At 30.8% G+C, this 20100-nt stretch overlaps 1 long non-coding RNA gene across 5 annotated transcripts in view; it reads left to right on the top strand.

The window, feature by feature from the left end:
- The first annotated feature begins 3856 nt into the window (after window positions 1-3856).
- Window positions 3857-20100, top strand: part of LOC127734013 (uncharacterized) — a 42915-nt gene continuing 26671 nt past the window's right edge. Inside the window, exons 1-2 of one of the 5 annotated variants that reach the window (XR_007997347.1) lie at window positions 3980-4292; window positions 13775-13849. This is a non-coding gene — a long non-coding RNA (uncharacterized LOC127734013). The other 4 variants (XR_007997345.1, XR_007997344.1, XR_007997348.1 and 1 more) reach the window with 4 other exon arrangements.

Genomic DNA, 20100 nt, shown 5'->3' with positions numbered 1-20100 from the left:
CGACTATCCGAATTACAAGTGAAACTGCACGGAAAAGTTGAAGAAGAATAATTCGGTTAATACAATGTAACTTTGCTTCATTTTGTATTACATATAAGTAACATCGATGATGATTTTTGTTGTTGCTTAATGATTTGTCCATTTAGGAATATGATGTTGAATTTATTCACAACTTTTCTAACTTGTTTCTATGAAGTTTAATTTATATGTATTTCACATTTATTGTTTTGCACCTCATTTTTTTGTTTATTTTAATTGGACTTTAATTCGTATCATCTAAAATAAATACTGGACTCAGTCTTCCTGTTCCTCATTATTTTGTGTCGATTATTTTTAGATAGATAAGAAATACATCAGAACAGAATATATTTTTTTCTGTCCTAAAAATGTATTTCCATGATTTCATTGCTACACTTGTGTTTATAATGCAAACATGCTCTCGTTATTGAACATGACAAATAAGCTTCGCATTTGTATCAATAAAAAATGTCTTAATCTTACATAAAAAAGATAGCACCCTTTTCTCAAGAATGTAATGTTGCTAATCACAGAATGTACTTGCACCCATTGTCCAGTTAAATAATAACGTCTCTTTAATCATAACAGGGGTGTTGGAAAGTAAAAATTGTTTTTTGAACAATGTCCTGACAAATACTTACCATGATATTTTATTTATTTTTACATTTATTGTAGGTAGGAGCAATATACATGTATATATCTCTTCCCTTTTCACAAATATCGGCCATCATAGTGGAAGCAGTTACAGAATAACGGTTGGAGAGAAAGAATCATGATTATAGGAATATTGAAAGAAAAATAAATGTTCATCAAAACTGTATGCATGGTACGAAAAATGGTAAACAGAAAATGTCAAATTGTCCAGTTACATGTATTATAGATAAAACAAAAAGGACATAATGGGGAAATAGAGTGTTATTGCTAAATACATAAGATAGTGTAGGACCAGACACGAAATTCTGGCCGATGTCCTTTAACTAAAATAGATTGAGCACTCTTTTGAAAATTGACATTTATATGCATGCACATCCTGTTGTTAGTACAGTTACCAATATAATATTGGGTGAGCTTGTTTAACTTACCAAAAACCTACTAATGTGATTACGTGGAAGTAGAACTTTCCATCGACGTCCATGTTTTGCCATGCTTTGTATAGATTCGGGATTATATCGAAACTGTTAATAAGATGTTCAGTTCCAAGAAATTGAACTGCCTAAATGTATTAGTTCATACTAAACAAATTTTAAAGTTTAATATTCGTGTCCTTATGGGAAATTACAATAGATATTCTTGTCGACACCGGTTAATATAAAAAAAATATGGCTTTAAAATCTGGAATGAGAAAAAGTAAATATCATTATGAATGGGGAACTAATTTTTAAATAAGAGGCGAAAGATACGAAGGTGAGATTTAAATCTCATCCGTCGAGAGAAACTGACAATGCCATGGCAAAAACTCAAAGCTCATCCGTCGAGAAAAACTGACAACGCCATGGCAAAAACTCAAAGCTCATCCGTCGAGAGAAACTGACAATGCCTTGGCAAAAAACTGAAATCTCATCCGTCGAGAGAAACTGACAATGCCATGGCAAAAAACTGAAATCTCATCCGTCGAGAAAAACTGATGACGCCATGGCAAAAACTGAAAGACAACGAAGAAACAAACAAGTTCACAAAACACCACATTAAAAATCGGAAGACTGAGCAAAACGAACCCCATCAAAAACACCACATTGAAAATCGAAGACTGAGCAAAACGAACCCCACCAAAAACCTAAAAAGGATAAAATTTCTTCTCTCTAGCGTTCATCGTGTAGCACGTTGAGCAATTAAACAACGAAGCACATAAACAGGTGTTAATTAGTTAATGGTTAAAGTGAAGTCAATATTGAAACAAATGTATAGACATATTCATCTATACGTAACGGTTGGTTACCTTACTTAAATTGGAACTAGGAATCCGAATAAATGTTTTTCTGTAATTATAGTTCCCCTATTGTTATCGGTTCCAACTATTATTTCTGAGCATTATTGATGAGACAGTATCTAAAAATAGAGAGCTTAAAACGCAACAAAACGGTATCACGGTTTAATTTTATTCAGAGAATAGGAAAACTTGACAATTTCGAGAGAACCTGACTGGAAAATTTACTGTTTCTAGTTTTACAACTGAATATCATACATAACCTTTTCTGTCTGCTTTTAAGTTAAAGCAAGTAAAGAAATGATAACAAAAAGTTACGAAAGAGACAAACGCCTTTTTTCCAAATAACGTGTCACCTCTTTTATTCGATATGAAGGTAGACTACTCTGTCTATGTTTTGGTCAATAATAGTAAACGCATTTGCCTCCCTTTGTATGTAGCATGTGTTTGAAATTGTGTGTCAGTTGTGTGTTTCTGTTTAATTCACTGTGTTTTCATTTAATTTCTTAGGTGTATATAGTTGCATATAATTTTTGTTAGACATTTATATTTTAAAGACATCTCTTTCAGTTTTCTACTTTGACTTAAATTTTCGAAAGAACGTTTTCTTTCAAGAATTTTTACTTCTCTCATCCGACTGAACAGCTGGTTGCCTGTACGAGATGTTCAGGAACACAGTCCCGTCCTCTCGGACAATGAACGTTAAAAAGGTTCCTTATTGAGAATGTGTCTCATGTTGTCTGCATTTTTAGAATCTGTGAGAGGGGTCCATTGTTACATGTATCTGTTGCAAGACAATAGTTGAGCAAGACTTAAAAAATGTACACTTTATCCCTAAAAATCCGTTTTCCTATAACGAAATTTCATATTTCGTATATTTCGTATATTTGGAATTAATCTATTTTGTAACTTGCTATATGTTTTGATTATTTTTTTTGAGTGACATACTCTGTAGGAAGCCCGGCTGTCATACGAAAGTGTTATTAAAACCCGCGATTTTAATCCGCCACTTTCTTTTGCATTTCCTGTACAGTCAGGACAGTTACAGTCCATCGGTTTAGTGATAATCGCTTGGAGACTGAGATTTTTTCGGAAGTGTTCGGTCTTTGTGGACATTTTTTCAACCCTGGAGTACAATTTTTTTTTAAATAATTCTATGTAAACGTAACTGTAATGAATCTGGATTAGAACTACTGATCTTGTTTCTGTTTTATTAACAGTTTGTAAGTCCTGTCGGGTGCTTCATAGTTATTTAGATCATCTATTGACCCATAAGAACACCGATAACATGTTTCATTAATTATGTCAACTTAGGGGCTGGTGGTGTAATCACATTGATAGTGCGCAGTTATTACTGGGGTTATTTTAGGTCACCTTGGGTATTCATTTAAATATAAATTAAATAAACCCCAATGCACATTTAATTTCAATAGCGTTTTAACATTTGAAAGAAATTATGTAATATGGCAGTAAATCAAGTCTAAAGTTCGTATCGTCTTCAAGTTTTTATAACGATCTTAAATGTTTTACGTGTACAGTTCACTGTGCATGTATGCACATATCGTTGCATCAAAAATGTCAGGGGCTTCCTGCAGGAGTTTTATAATTTTCTTTCTTAATTAACTTATAAATATAATGCACATGTATGTTAATTCGATTAAATTGCAATACGTATTACTTTAACTATTTTTATTGATTGAAACGTTAGATCTAGTAAATCGTTGTAACTTTAGAAACTTTCTATACCATTTTTCTAAAACCATTTTTTTTTAATTCACTTTAAATATTTCGTGTATTTTGTTCTGAATTGATCTTTTTGAATGTTTATGGTACTTATAATAGCTTGAACAGGACAATTCTGACCATTCGATTTGAGAACTACTTTTCCTTGCGCAATGTTACATGTTTATTGTGATTGATGTGCAGTGAAGTCAAGCATCTGCCCCACCTTTTAGCTTAGGAAACCCGTATGTCAATGATCGTGCCATGAGTCAAGGCCTCTACAATATGTTTAATAAAACTTTGAAATTATTTTATATTAAAATTGAAACAAAAAGAAGAAGAACTTCGATGTATCTATTTATAAACCACCGTATCACTAAATGCAACAAAATTATCTGATTTAAATATGCATAATTCACACATTTTAGAAAGACGGACCAAAATGGTCGTTATTTTAGACATCTTTGAATGATTTTTTGAATGAAAACGTTGACGTTGATTTTAAAGAATATAATTGGGATAAATTTTATTATGGTAATTAATTCTGCTCTTTCAACAAAGTAACCATTTTAAGGATTTTATCGGGATTATTTTAAGATGCAACATATTTTTATGATTACATAATAGTGTGAGTATAACTTTTTTACTTCCTGGGACAACGATATGTCTACTTTCGGTTCAATTTTAATTCTTTCTTGAACTAACAAAAAATTACATTACTAAGATATTTTTTTTTTTAATTTCCGTCTTAACTATCTCTTTCCATGATAAAGCATTGATATGTATCTAAGTATATATGATTATATCGCCACATTTATAAGTACTAATTAATTTCACAAAAATATTTGTTTTATACTTTTGTCATCTGTTTACATCTTAAATATGCTTCAAGTATTTCTTTTTTATATAAAACAATATAGATAAACGCATCTGTTTAATGTACAAACAGTTATCAATTAATTAAATAGTTTAGTAAATAAGAACAGTCGTTGCGACCAATAAATCAAACCAAAAATAATAATCGATTTTAATAACTTTGGCATATTGTTATTGATATCTATAATGTTCTGTGCATTGTTGTATCTTAAAATTAATTACAAGAAACTAAATGGGACGTCATAAAAAATTCCGTAATGAAATGACTTTTTTTTCCGCTATTTTATATTTTACTCGTTGTCTTATTTACTATGATGTTGAGTTTATGAACAATATTGAATGAAATGTTTAATTTAAAATTAATTAAAACAAAATTATGCAACCCTGATCGTATTTTTATAACTGTATTTTTAATTTAATATTGTTTGTAATTTAATATGTTTTGACATATTTTTAGGGTTCAAAAATATTAAAATAAGAAAATGATATTTTTTTTATATAAATAAAGAAATAAATATATGCCTGTGCTGGTGCTTGTGCTTGGTATGTATTAGGTGTTAGGTCAGCTTTTATGTTAACTTTGAAATGCACACGTTATATGAATATTAAGAATACCAGAGTTGACATTAAAAATTAACAAAAACCTAAGGGATAACCTATTTAAAAATTGTTTACCCACTCATAACTTTATGTCTTACACAAAAACAGAAAGTATAAGAAATGCTTAACTCCTCTATCATGGAACATGTTAGAAATATTGGCTCCTTTATAAAACAGTCATTAGAACTGAGGACAGAAGTCTTATATTTTTTCCCATGTGTTCATTCATCATAGAATTGTTATTTCTTTGCTATATAATGTTTATTTTGTCACAAACTAAATATGTTTATATGACAAAAAAGATATTTATTTATAAAAATCACAATTTTAAAAGAAGACTCTGGGACTGTTATAGTCAATATATTATGTTCCAGGAAGACTCTCCTGAATTGTCATCTGTAATATTAAAACACCTTTTTACTCTTTTTTTATGATTCCGTACGTCATACGTGAAAATCAGTTTCTAAAATGCGTAAATGTAATACCATATACATTTAAGGTTTATTTGCTTTCCATAAATAAATGCACAAGACAAACAAAAAGCAATAATAGTGCATTCAATTAAACACGCGGGTTAAGTTTACTTGGAGCTGTACTCTCTATTTATATTAATTTTTAAATTTTATTTCCAAACAGATTTCGATATTTACTGCCACCAAAGTCATTTAATACCCATAAAATGCACAAATCAATTATATAATAAAATAATTTGTTAACGAAGCGTCTAATGTTTATTTTACATTAACGAAATATCAATATTATCAATTCTGTCAGAGATCATTTTGCATGTTTCATTGTTAATCGAGTGACAGTGACAATACATCTATACATCAATACAGACAAAATTAAAAAGAAATATAATATAATTAGTATAAATTCGACTATATTCTCCTTTAAATTTATCAAAATTCAGAACTTCTACGTGTGAACCCCAAAAAATTACTCCTAACAATACATGCGACTTTGTATTCTAACCCACTCCTTCCATTTACCCAAAATAATTAGGAAAAACGTTCTCTTTTGAACATTAACATGCCATTCAAGAACTTAAATAAATAGTCAAACAAAATATATGATTTTCTTTTTTAAGAAATAAAGATATTTTGTTCTACTTGAAGCAATGAATAATTTTTTTTATTACCAGTTTATTTTGGAAAAAACCTATTGTACACTTTTAAATCAAGCCAAATAACCACATATTGTAAAGTTGATCAAAAACGAAATATAGTTCCCGAACCCGGTAAAGTAAATACAAAATTGAACATGCATGTAGTAAAAATCTTGTTGGGTTCCTTGCTTTAAAGTAATTTATTCATGTCAAATAAAAAAGCGTTAAAAAAAAACAGAAGATGACGTAAGATTTCCTGCATGAAACATGTTTTTCTCAATAAATTGTGGTAATGCGAAATTTGTATTAAATAAATTATTCTTTCTCTACAAGAAGTAAATCACAATAAATTACAATAATTAAAGTTGCTAGCAAAGGGAAACTCTTTACAAGGGAGAAGGTTTCAAAACCGAAACTGCTGTTACTAGAAAGTATATTTCTTAGAAAATAAAACACATAAAAGACAATATAACACAAATAATATTTCATGCACAATCTTTTGCAAAAATTTTTGTATGGACATGTGCGAGTGCAGTATTTTCCTTCGCTACGAAGGAGGGTGTTACTGGTTTACATCTGACCGTCCGTGTGTCCGTCCGTCCAATCAATTGTTTGACTCATTTTTTTATGAACTATACAAACCATAGCTTCTTGGTATTTGGTATCAAGCTACATGTAAGAACGCGAAACCGTTTGATGCGTTTGCACATCCATAGCCCACCGACTTCCTGTTTACCAAATACTTTAATATTCTAACATATTATGGTCATGTATGAAATTTTTGTCGCATTTTCCCCAGATACTACGAATCAAATCAGTACTGAAATTTAGTACCGGACATATGTGAGCATTCTGTACCCTGTGATGCATTATTAAAACCATCGCTCATCAATTTCCTGTGTACCGATTACCTAAGCATATACGTTTCGGGTACACAGGAAGTTGCTGAGTAATTATAGATACCCTTGCATTAAAGTCGTTATTTTAAATATGTCGTGATATGTGGTAACTGTTCTGAAGTTTTGTAGCATTATTTAAGCATTTCAGAAGCTGGGATGGGTACCAAACTGTACTTGATCTTGTAGGATTTGGATCGTCACATTCTCAAGATCTATTCTATATATGAGATATGCTTTCTGAAGTTTATCTGTGCTGTTTGTTGAAAAATCGCAAAATAAAAAAATAGTATACGAAGTAGATTATACAAAACAAACACATAATAAAAATAATAATAAGTAGTATTTATCATAATCACAAAGCAGTATTGTCTTAGCTGGATACATGCTATCTATTCAGGAGACTTTATTGATGTTAAGACTCCATATTAACTTTCAAAGAGAAATTGCAACATTCCTGCAGCGCAATAAGGACTTTCTTGTAATTCACTTCCGAAATCCTGAATCTGATTTTAAAATTAAAATTGAATACGAATTATTTCCCTTGTTTGGAAAGTATTCTGTTATAAATTCTAGTTCACTGCAGTGCAGAGCAATAGAAAACAATGTTTTATTTTACTTACAAACATTTCCAGCTTTATAATTGAGTTTGATTACAATAAATTGGAAGGTAAAAACCGTTAAAAAGTCGCTTAACTTTAACTCTTGATTTTAATTGATTCGAAGCCGCTCTACTGCCCGTCAAGGGAAATAACCTGCTTGAAATTATAATTTTAGAGATAAATTCATGATTCCGGAAATAGGTTTCTGGATAGGACTATAAAAAGGAGTACTTATTTCTCAGTTAATACGATAATCCAGTGATTATGTTTCCTATCTTAATTTCCTTAGTAGAGGGTTGCCAATTATAAATAAAAAGTAATCGAACTGAGAAGTCCTACTGGTAAAGTAATGAACCTTTATGGCATACATGTGGCTCAGATGACCATGTATATGTTCCACTTTTCGTAGCCACAGTCATACCCTCTTTTCCTGCTTACCCTTCCGAAGCACATGAGTTCTCCTTAAATGTTGTTTGGTTGGGTTCGCGTTGCTCAATCTTTAGTGTTATATATAGTGTTTCGTTTACTTTTGTTTGTCTTTTCATCATTGTTTCCTTGGCCATGGTGTTTTCTATTTTCTTCGACTTATTTATTTTGTTTGCTACCCGCCCTATCCCCCCCTAATATCTTCTCCTTTATTTACAGATACCAAACAGTTTCTAGAGATCATTCCTGTGTGCACTTAACTCCTTCTTTTGCAGATACCAGAGTTTCTAGAGATCATTCCTGTGTGCACTTAACTCCTTCTTTTACAGATACCAGAGTTTCTAGAGTTCATTCCTGTGTGCACTTAACACCTTCTTTTACAGATACCAGAGTTTCTAGAGATCATTCCTGTGTGCACTTAACTCCTTCTTTTACAGATACCAGAGTTTCTAGAGATCATTTCTGTGCGCACTTAACTCCTTCTTTTACAGATACCAGAGTTTCTAGAGATCATTTCTGTGTGCACTTAACTCCTTCTTTTACAGATAGCAGTTTCTAGAGATCATTCCTGTGTGCACTTGGCACCTTCTTTTACAGATACCAGAGTTTCTAGAGATCATTCCTGTGTGCACTTCACTCCTTCTTTTACAGATACCAGAGTTTCTAGAGATCATTTCTGTGTGCACTTAACTCCTTCTTTTACAGATACCATAGTTTCTAGAGATCATTTCTGTGTGCACTTAACTCCTTCTTTTACAGATACCAGTTTCTAGAGATCATTCCTGTGTGCACTTGACACCTTCTTTTACAGATACCAGAGTTTCTAGAGATCATTCCTGTGTGCACTTAACTCCTTCTTTTACAGATACCAGAGTTTCTAGAGATCATTTCTGTGTGCACTTAACTCCTTCTTTTACAGATACCAGAGTTTCTAGAGATCATTTCTGTGTGCACTTAACTCCTTCTTTTACAGATACCAGTTTCTAGAGATCATTCCTGTGTGCACTTGACTCCTTCTTTTACAGATACCAGAGTTTCTAGAGATCATTCCTGTGTGCACTTAACTCCTTCTTTTACAGATACCAGCGTTTCTTGAGATCATTCCTGTGTGCACTTTACTCCTTCTTTTATAGATACCAGCGTTTCTAGAGATCATTCCTGTGTGCATTTTATGTTGCTTTGTATCTGGAACCCTTTATCTAACATCGAATATCCTTAAAACCCTTTATCTAACATTTAATATCCTTAAAACCCTTTATCTAACATCGAATGTCCTTTATACTACAAGTGTGTGAAAACAATCGCAGTACATACTAGAATTTAGGGATTTTTGTCACTCGTTTTATACATATGGCAAAATCCTAGGTACTTTATTCATATGATTTGCACCACGTGACTTTGGCCCTTTTGATTTAATTACTCCCCTTAGTTGTAGATTGAAAATATAAATTATATCAAATTTGCGGATATTCCAGTCTTTTTCCGTTTTGGATCTAAAACTAACGTGTCTTTGAAAACTTCCTTTGGCGGATATTTACAAATATTTTGTGTAATTTGAAGGACAAATGATTAAAATTTGATTATTTACGGAATGGGGAGGATGAAATTATCACGTTTTTAAAAGAATTTGGCCGAAAACTTAAGACAGCAGGTGAGCTAAAGTTATTTAACCTGAAAATTCAACCGGCAAGGTGTTTCCCTACATGCGGACAAATCATGAACAATGCCTTCTTGTATCTTTATTTCTATTTTGGATCTTGCTTTTTCACGAAAAATCGTTATATCAGATAGCAATTATACTACGGTTACGCTTCCGATTTTCAAACTGAAAAGGCCGAAAGTTGTCAAAGTAGACAATGTTCATTTGTACACGAACAGAAGGCAAACAAAATGTACAATTCACCTATATGCGGACAAATTATTCGACTTGGGAATTTGCATATTTGCATTTTTATTTTATGGGCATATATAATCATATTGTAATGGCTGCCGTCATAATAAGTCAATATGGCCGCTATGCAAATTAGCAAAGTACCCCAAATTTTGCCATATGATGTGCTGATTTCATGAGATTGTTTATATCTTTGTTCTTTTTGTGTTTTAGTTTTGTACCGACTTAATTTATATAAGATTTCGACTTTTTAACATTTTACATTCTTCAATTCTTTATACTAATATACTGAAATACGCGCAGTTCCTGTACACAATAAAGTTCTTTGATATTCAGAGGCCCACGACTAAAGCTCCCATTTCCTTAATAACACAAGAAACCTTATATCAATGAAAACCATGGAACCTTCTCTTACACGCACATACCGTTGTTATTCTTCCATATTTTTACAAGACAAAACCTTAAAGTTATACTGTTTCAATTGTTCAAACTTCCATTGCTCTTCTTAGATATGATCATTCATAGATTGGAGGCGGCTTCAATGTTAATATTGTTTTAAGGTTAATAGCAACTACAAATCAGGAATAGTAATAGACAATATTAAACCAACAGCAGTTGGTGTGTAAGAGAAATCCCAACTAGAAAAAGTAGGATTAAATATACAAGACAGAAATGTCAGAAGCCAAGTAAGAGTCAGATTCAACTGAATCGTACCAAAATTCTGGTACCCATGGTACCTTCGTCAATCAATGTCAGGAGACCAGGGTACCAGTTTGAGTGGTTTGTACCAGATATTGATAGAAAAACGCCCTGTATAACTGGTATAACCATATCCTGAAAAGTTTTAAATTTGAAAAATCATTATATACAATCTGTTTCGGGGTAGCTTTTTGTTTATATGTCTACTAACTTGTCTGATAACCTGACCTGGCACTGAAGATGGCAGCCATGTGCCGGTCGAAAAATTACTTCTATTCAAGTTTGATTTTTCAAGACTAATACGATGACTCAGACAATAAAATAACATGACCACAGTGTGTACATGTAAATAGAAAGATTCAAAACAATGTTTAAACCTATTTCAGACTAATGGGGATTGGCCCTATACAAAAACTTGCAAACCTGCCTTATCATTATGATGGAATTTATTACAAAACGGAAGAAGTTCGAATGTTTTTATACCATATTAACATTTAGAATGACCGTTATTTATCGTCCCGTCGAAGATCCCGTATTGTCGTACAAAGGACCGTCTAGAGCCTCATGATTTAAAAAACTCAGACAGACACCTTACATCGTACAATTAACACGTTATTCAATCTTTGACCTATCAAAGACGTATCAAAAACTGGTTGTGATGTGTTCTTTAAGATAAACTCTACACTATCGCTTTAATCATTCCTCAATGTAATGGAATAAACGAATAAAGATATCGAAAATTGGACTGATAAACGGAATTCGATAGTCTGATTTTTTATACTTTATATGAAGAGACGATCGTATGGGTTTTTCAACATTCTTACGGGTATTCATTTCATTTGTATAGGTTCAATTGTTTAAAACATATTCGTGATGTAAATGTAAAACTGCAGATAAACCTAATAAAAGGCCTTTTGATTTATGAGCCGTAGCCTTTTTAACTTGGGTATTTAACGAAGATACTCCGATATTACTTTTGGAGGACTACTGTAAAATCAGGGAGAAAATTTTGGCGTGGATCTAAATAAAACATGATCGTTTTTTTTATTGATATTTCATAAAAACTTCTGTCGCTGGAACAGTTTGAACTTACTGCTCCCTTGATTAAACCACAATCTTGGTCACTGCCTGGGAATAGTATATTAACGTCAATGTATTATGTCCCAGGTCACTGCATACTTTTTTTTTACTGAACCCGGAAATGTAATACTGCAAATCAAGGAAACAATTTGAAAATCAAGAAGAAAGAGAAGCCATAATAAATTATAGTCTAATGCTTTGGCTAATAATGTTTTAAACCTATAGATTTAAAGATTTAAGGACAAATTATCACATTATTGTACATTATGTAGAACTTTACGGAAGTAGGGCTGTAATCCCTAAAAGTTATTTATAAATGGTACAACTAATCTTATACCTCATTCAAACTCATAAATATTTCTATAAAGAATAAAAAAAAACAGTTAGAATTACTTTTCTACTGAACCAGATCCGATTTATTTCAAAATGGGTGGACGATTCATAGTAGTGGTGAACAAGTAGGCAAATGGGAAAAAAAAGTTTTCCCATGTGGTATTCTCCTTTCGGAACCTTTTATGCCATTGTATAAGTACCACTCCGTACATGCAAACATAATTTTACAAACGCCCCTAATTTTACATTTCCCATGCAAACGAAACATGCAACTGAAATGATTGCCAACAATTAGAAAAGATAATGTTCTACCTGAATTCCATGAGGTCGTTACATATGAATAAGTTCACCATTAAGTCAAATAAAACTTTAAAATTTTAATGATACATAATAACGTAAAACAAGGCAGCAATTACTAAGTTCTTCTCGAATTAAATTCCCTATAATGACTAGATTATCACAGAAAATTTGTATAGTTAGAAAAATAATTGATCTTAAAGTTACAAGCTAATTAAGACAGTAATATAGAAAAAGTAAGTTTTGTTTAACGTATTTATGAAGGGGTGACAAGGCACTTTAATGTTTGTAACATATATTTTTTTTAAATAACACATGCAGTTTTTAAATAATAGTGATTCATTTAATTTTTTATTCATTCATACATAAGGTCTGTGCATGGAGCCCAATTTCTGTTTTGAGAAAATATCAACCTTGATCCTGCATGTTCCTATACATGGTAGGTAACGTGATCATTGAAATAATTTTAAAAATATACTAACAAGGAACCAATGTATAGCAGAGGGTCCATAATATACAAAAATCATGAAAAAAGAAATTTGTTCCTTTACTAGTAGACCATTTTAGATTTAAAACTTACCATCAAGGTCTGAACAATAAATATTTCATTCATGTTCAGTCTTTCGGTCTAATTTCAGACTTATCCACTGCGGTAAATTCAGAAATGTTCAGTCAATTCGCTTAATTGTAGTCAATTCAATACTGTTCAGTAGCTTTTTATACAAATATGACTTCTTGGTCGGAAAAGCCATCCGCAGTGTGGGATTTCTGGATATTTATATGACTCATTGTTTGGACCACGAAGCCTTTTTTTTTTGTCCATTGCAAGTTGAAACAATGAGGAACAATGATCAATGCGGGACCCAAACAATGAATGTTGTAAAACCTTATGTAACCCCTTCATTTCCCAATGGTTTTATAGTTTTGTTGTTATATTGTAAGTAAGTAAGTCACCTAACATCAACAAATTGCACAGAATATTGAGAATAAAACACCAGTAATGAAACTGTTTTTTTTTTAAATCATTTTATTTTAACTCATATTGCACGTGAGAAAATGTTTGTTTAAAATCGTTTTCGGTGAATGAAGCAAAAGCTGTGTTTTACTTAAAAAAGACATTTCGTAGCATAGTAACATATTGCCAAATGTTTTGCTTGAAAAGATCTTTCGTAGCAGTGTAACATATGGTCAATAAGAGACGACTTACTCAATGATAAACTAACACAACTACAGTGTTGTCATTTTTTTACATGAAAATGTATGTACCTAATGAATTCCTCTGAATGGGTTTTTTTTCAACAGTTCAGTTTATGTACCGTAAGAAGTTGATCGTACAGTGTGGACTAGTCGAACCTGTATTATCTGAACCACAGTCTGGTATTTTCATGTTGTACTTGCATAACATAACACCATAAAAGATCACGCATTATTTTCTACATAAGTACATAATTACACATAATTTCTATCAATTATATTGCATAAAAGACTTCATTTTTTTATTTGCAGCAAACCCATGTTTTCTAGTATGCGTATATACTTGAATGGGTTTTGTTAGTTCGATTTTTTATTTGTACATATATTTGTTTTCTTTTATTTTATTGCATTTATCTATATTTATTGGACTTTATTTTGTTTGTTGTTGGCAGACCTGATTGGCCCTTCATGTAATATTGTTTGATAAAACTATGAAATAAAACAAAATTTTGAAATAAAGTTTGATAAAACTATGAAAAAAACATCAAGTTTTGCGGAAAATTCAACATGTTCCGTTTTCAAATTCTGTATGCATTTTATCTTATTTCTTCAGATGTCTAGCTTGTCTATATAAATTTACCCATCATTTGTCTGTACAAAAAGTAAGCCGCTTTCGTTAACAAAACGACAAACCTTCTTAAATATACATGCGCTATTTATCATTTGATAATAATAATAATCCAATTTTGGGTTGATTTCTAAATTTCTTGCCAAAATTAGGCAAAAATTGCCTATTACTATTATTGTTAATAATAAATGTTTTATCATTATTACAAATTGTGCTGAATTTGATTAATTTTGTGTGTTGTGATTAGCAATGAAAAATATTCTTACTATTAAAAACTATACTAGTAATTCCATAAGTGAGGAAATTATTCGGGAGAATTATGTCCTTTATCACAATATTCACTGCATTCGTTTCCATTTATTTCCTTCTCTAACAAAAATCAGATTGAGCATTTTTACAAATAAATATCTGTAAGATTTAATTCTAGAAGACTTTTTAGAATATACAACTTGTTCTCAGAAGTGAAGATTTTTCAAGAACTTTAATCAATTCCTGTTCTGTTTTATTTGTTCTGTTAATTTAGGCATATGGTTTATGTATGTATTATACTTATATTACCCTTTTGTGGATAGTATTTAGCAATATCACACAATGTAATAAAGTCTGTCTTCTTTAATGATCCGTTTCCAATTCATGAACTAAATCAGCAGTTTTTTTATTTTAGTATTAGTATTATAACTACAATTATCATGTAAATATAATAGAAATGAATTTGACGAAGAAGTCCATAATTAAAAAGACATGATTTTTTTTTTACATCTATCGACATTTGATTTGACGGGACTTGGTTAGATCGGGTATATTCTTTTTCAAATTAAAATTCGTATCGCATCTAATTTTCTTTCTTACCAACTTTTACGTAGCATGTTAATTTAGCGCCTAATTTCGTCTAACCAAATTGCCGAAGATCTCTTTTATAATAATTTGAGGTGTTGTTATTTATTTTCTGTTCTCCATTTTATGATTATTCTCATCAAAATAATGAATGAACGTATATTATTTTTTTTTATATTATAACAATATCAGATACTGTTTTTTCCTCCCATTCACATCACAAATGTTCTAAATATTTACAAAAAGATTTCACATCATCCATGTATTTCAAATATATTTATACAATACCAAGAAAAATATAATATCTTATAAAAAAAAATTATTCGTTTTTGGTTTCTGCTGATATATAACTTTTAAGAACATCAGGTCTAGAATCTAGTTAAATGTCAGGCCACCTAAATAACATCCCATTTTAGTTAATTAATCTACCGTAATCGCTTTAATGACCCACGTCCCTCAACCTCTGACCCGCTCCCCAGTATGTCTCTGAGTCGTACTAATAGTGTGCATTCTTATGCAAAATATATGCATAATGCCACCAATTAATCTGTCAAATCCTATGAACTAGTCTTTTATCAATTGCAAAATGTCGCCTTTCTTACACATAAGTTCGAAGAACCAAATTTATCATCTTGGAAACGTCTATTTCCTTTATGGTTTTTTCACGGAAAGTTGAAAAGATGCATTTGTCATTTTCAATTATTCATAAAAAATATATGTGTATATGACATTTTTGATCATGATACAAATTAATGGAAACCTTCCCTAAGGACTCTGTAATTTACGATGCAATGAACTTCATCAATGGCAAATTGAACCGTATTAGGGAGTCCGTGTTATGGCAATTTTACACATTTGCCCGTAATACTTTTCATGTCGAAAGGCCTAAATCACATATCTCTATATTAAATCGAATTTCATCAGAAAATTGCTAGGCTCTTATCAATCAATTGGTAAAAAATGAAGATAATAATGTATAGGATGGTTGCCAATGGGCTATAATGCAGTTCTAATTTTGATCAATTGTATGTCGCATATTTCTGTTTTGCTCTTCAAAATGTAATTATAAGGCGAAAATATTCATTTTGAGAGAAAGGACGGTATCATTTTATTTTTAATGTTAATCAATTCTGTTTTGACAGATCCTATAAAAGCTTTTGTGATATCTCGTTAGTTTTCTATCGTTTTATAATAAAATTAATATTCTGGTTTAAAAGTGTCCTCTTCAGTTTTATGAAAATCTTTGATTTCCCTGTTTATATGAGAAGGGAAACGTCATACGTTCTACTGTTCATATATATATAAAAAAAGATTTAAGGATGCGGAAATAAAAACGTATAATATAATTGAAACTTAACCTGTTCAGCACAATAATGTCATTATGTACATGTATATATATGATATTTCACGTACTTAAATTAATTAATTAAAATTTATTTGCATTTACATTTATAGTCTAGATGTAGTACATGTATTAAATTACAACAATTTTTGGTCGGTGAATTGAATATTAATTCAATTAAGACTCTCTGATACCGAAATAATAACAATTTATTTAACTTAAATTCGTCAAATGTAACTTTTATTTTGAACGTCGGGTAAATATTTAGAATCAATTAATGGATGAAAACAACAAATAATTGTTTTACAAATTGTGAATTAAAAATGAGGTCGTGGAAATGTTGCTGAATCCAATTTTATGCATTTATACGTCAATGGAATGAGAATAAAAAAGGCTAGACAAAACCACACTCTGAATACCTAATGTAAACGACCTGACAGTTAGCATGATTTTTGGTTAGCCTTCATTCATATTTCATTGAAACCGCTTCAGGCTAACTTCTGTTATGTCACAATTTGAGATATTTTACAATGTTCATTTCCCCTCTTCTACAAATAATGTTTCATGTTTTCTCATCACGTGGGCAGAGGTTAAACATCAACATAAAAGGTTTTGCATCCATTTATTGATATAACTACCAATATAATTTATTGTTTATATACATGCACTATGTCAATGTGTTCTCTTCAAAGAATATTTTGTAGGTATAGGACGTTTATTTGTTGATATTGTTTGATCCTATTGTGTGACCCTATTGTTTAGCTGTTTAACAATATGACGTATAGGACCTAGACGTACAAAAAATTAAAAAAAAGTATTCGAATTCAAAATTTGAAAATTCAAAGTGGCGAGATTCCTGTAAAAGAAAATAACACATTAGAAATTGTGCACGTCCAAAGCGTTTTCTGGATTTACCTTTATCAGAAACATTAAAACAAAATATTTGAAAGCCAGGGATGTATAAATACGTAGAAACATTAAGAGATATATGACAAAATTGGACATAAAAGTATCCAGAAGTATTCACGATCAACTTTGCCTGAGGCTTAAAGCTTGAATGATTTCCATCTCTTCTAATATCTTTTTTTTTACGAATCTCAAAATCTCTACAATTGTAGCTTCAATGTTCTAAAATTAATATTAATTCAAGGAAAAAACAATTCAATTATGTGTAGTTCTACAACTCCTTTTACGCTTAAAATATTTACAGTATATTTATTTAATTGCTATAATATATTTAATTTCACATATATTTTTTATATTATTTTCTAATTATTTATCTTTTTTTTTAAATTATAGTTATTGGTTATATTTGATACTATATTTTCATTTTTTCATTTTTAATTTGTTATTTTCTTTAACGCCAATACTTAGGACAGCGGTTAGGACATCCTAGCTAAGATAATCCTAAGATAGCTTCGATGTGCATGCTGAGACATGTCGTAAGTCTGTCCTAACTTTGTCCTAATTTCTGTCCTAAGAAATTCTTAGGACCGATCTTAGGACAATTTCGATAAACAGGCCCCTGGTGTGTATAAATACATAGAAACATTAATAGCTAGATGAGTATTTGAAAGCCAGGAGTGTATAAATACATAGAAACATTAAGAGCTAGATGAGTATTTGAAAGCCAGGAGTGTGTAAATACATAGAAACATTAAGAGCTAGATGAGTATGGGAAATAAAAAAAAGTAGCCAAATTCATCTACGATCAACTTTGCATGAGGCTTAAAGCTTGAACTTTTTCCATCTCTACTAAACAAATTACGAAACTAAAAATCTCTACAATTGCAGGTTCAAATATATGTCCTAAAATTAATAGTTATTCAAGTAAATACAATTCAATTATGTGTAGTTCTACAACTCCTTTTACGCTTAAAATATTTACAGTATATTTACTTAAAGTATATTTATTTAAAGGACATTTATCTAATTGCTATGATATATAAATATATATATTTTGTATTCGTATTCAATTTCACAGCGTGAAAAATGTAATAACGATTGTCAGCAAGAACATTTTCAATGTAACAATAGAGAGGTTGAGACGGATAAAACCATAGGTCAGTGACAAACCTACAAGAAACACTTGATACGTGCAACAACGGCGACCTAAATTGAGCAACAATAATCTCATTCTGAAGAAAGGGAGAATAACAGCATTACTCATGAACAAATAGAGTCATATCAAACCTAAAAAAAAACATTACTCATGAACAAATAGAGTCATATCAAACCTAAAAAAAAACATTACTCATGAACAAATAGAGCCATATCAAACCTCAACAAAACATTACTCATGAACAAATAGAGCCATATCAAACCTCAACAAAACATTACTCATGAACAAATAGAGCCATATCAAACCTCAACAAAACATTACTCATGAACAAATAGAGCCATATCAAACCTCAACAAAAAATTACTCATGAACAAATAGAGCCATATCAAACCTCAACAAAACATTACTCATGAACAAATAGAGCCATATCAAACCTCAACAAAGCATAAATCATGAACAAATAGAGCCATATCAAACCTCAACAAAAAATCTGCATAATAGACCCACCTCGATGGCAAGTATGTCCTGTCCAAAACTCGCACCATCTGTGTTACATGTATATGATTCTATATAGTGAATTTCATTTCTCTAATCATGTGACAATACTCAAATGGTAATACTAGTAAAACTTAATAATTAATTGTTTATTTAGGCATTATTGAATAGCAGATAGGTAGATGACATTCGTTCAACCAAACGATATAACCAAATTATATATCTCACCGATAATATGCAGATACCGTAAACCTAAGATACAATGAAACAATTCCTATCTATATTGTTGAAGACTGTATGTTGATCGACCTTTACATGTCTTTTGGTTATTTGTGTCGTTTGGTCGCTGTCTCATTGACGTTTACTCCACGTCTCTTTTAATTCGTTCAATTTTTGTATTTGAACTTTTGGTTTTGCCATTTGATGAGGGACTTTCCGTTTTGGATTTTCCTTGGATTTCGGTGTTTTTGTTATTTTATTTTTCAATTTACCAGACGAACAGCAGAACATACTAAATGATCATAGTCAAATTTGTGTTGTTGGTGTTTTTTGTTGTAAATGTTCTTTATTAAAAAAATGAAAAAACACTTTATAAATTTCATGCGTTACTATCTCTCTGTGTCCTTGCCATCATCGATGTTTTAATTAACTACACTGTTAATTATAGTTAAGTTTTTAAAATTCCTTATTATCATTCTTGCATTGCAGAAAAGGTTATATTATTGTCTCACTGCTTCACTGATTTAAATTCTGCATAATAATAAGCACAAGAGGGAAACACATGTATCCCCATCCGGGGACCTGACGATACTCCCGGTATCTGCAAGAGATCGCTTTGTCTTCGTTGTACTTAAGATCTTTATCTGGTCTTTTTGAATTTCATTTCATCTTGTAATTTACTCTTCATAACAGGAATTTACACGATCTACTAGTAATTGACAATATATGCCAATTTCATATTATACACAAAAACCTGGAACTTATTTTCGTGAATACATTTAATAAAAATGTTCATGTTAAATCAAAAAAATAAATTACCTTATTTTTTAATTTGAATGCAAAAATATTTTTGT

The sequence above is a fragment of the Mytilus californianus genome, unplaced genomic scaffold (genome assembly GCF_021869535.1).
Source record: "Mytilus californianus isolate M0D057914Y unplaced genomic scaffold, xbMytCali1.0.p SCAF_3, whole genome shotgun sequence".
Taxonomy (NCBI): Eukaryota; Metazoa; Mollusca; class Bivalvia; order Mytilida; family Mytilidae; genus Mytilus; species Mytilus californianus.
This window is presented reverse-complemented; position numbering and strand designations above follow the sequence as displayed.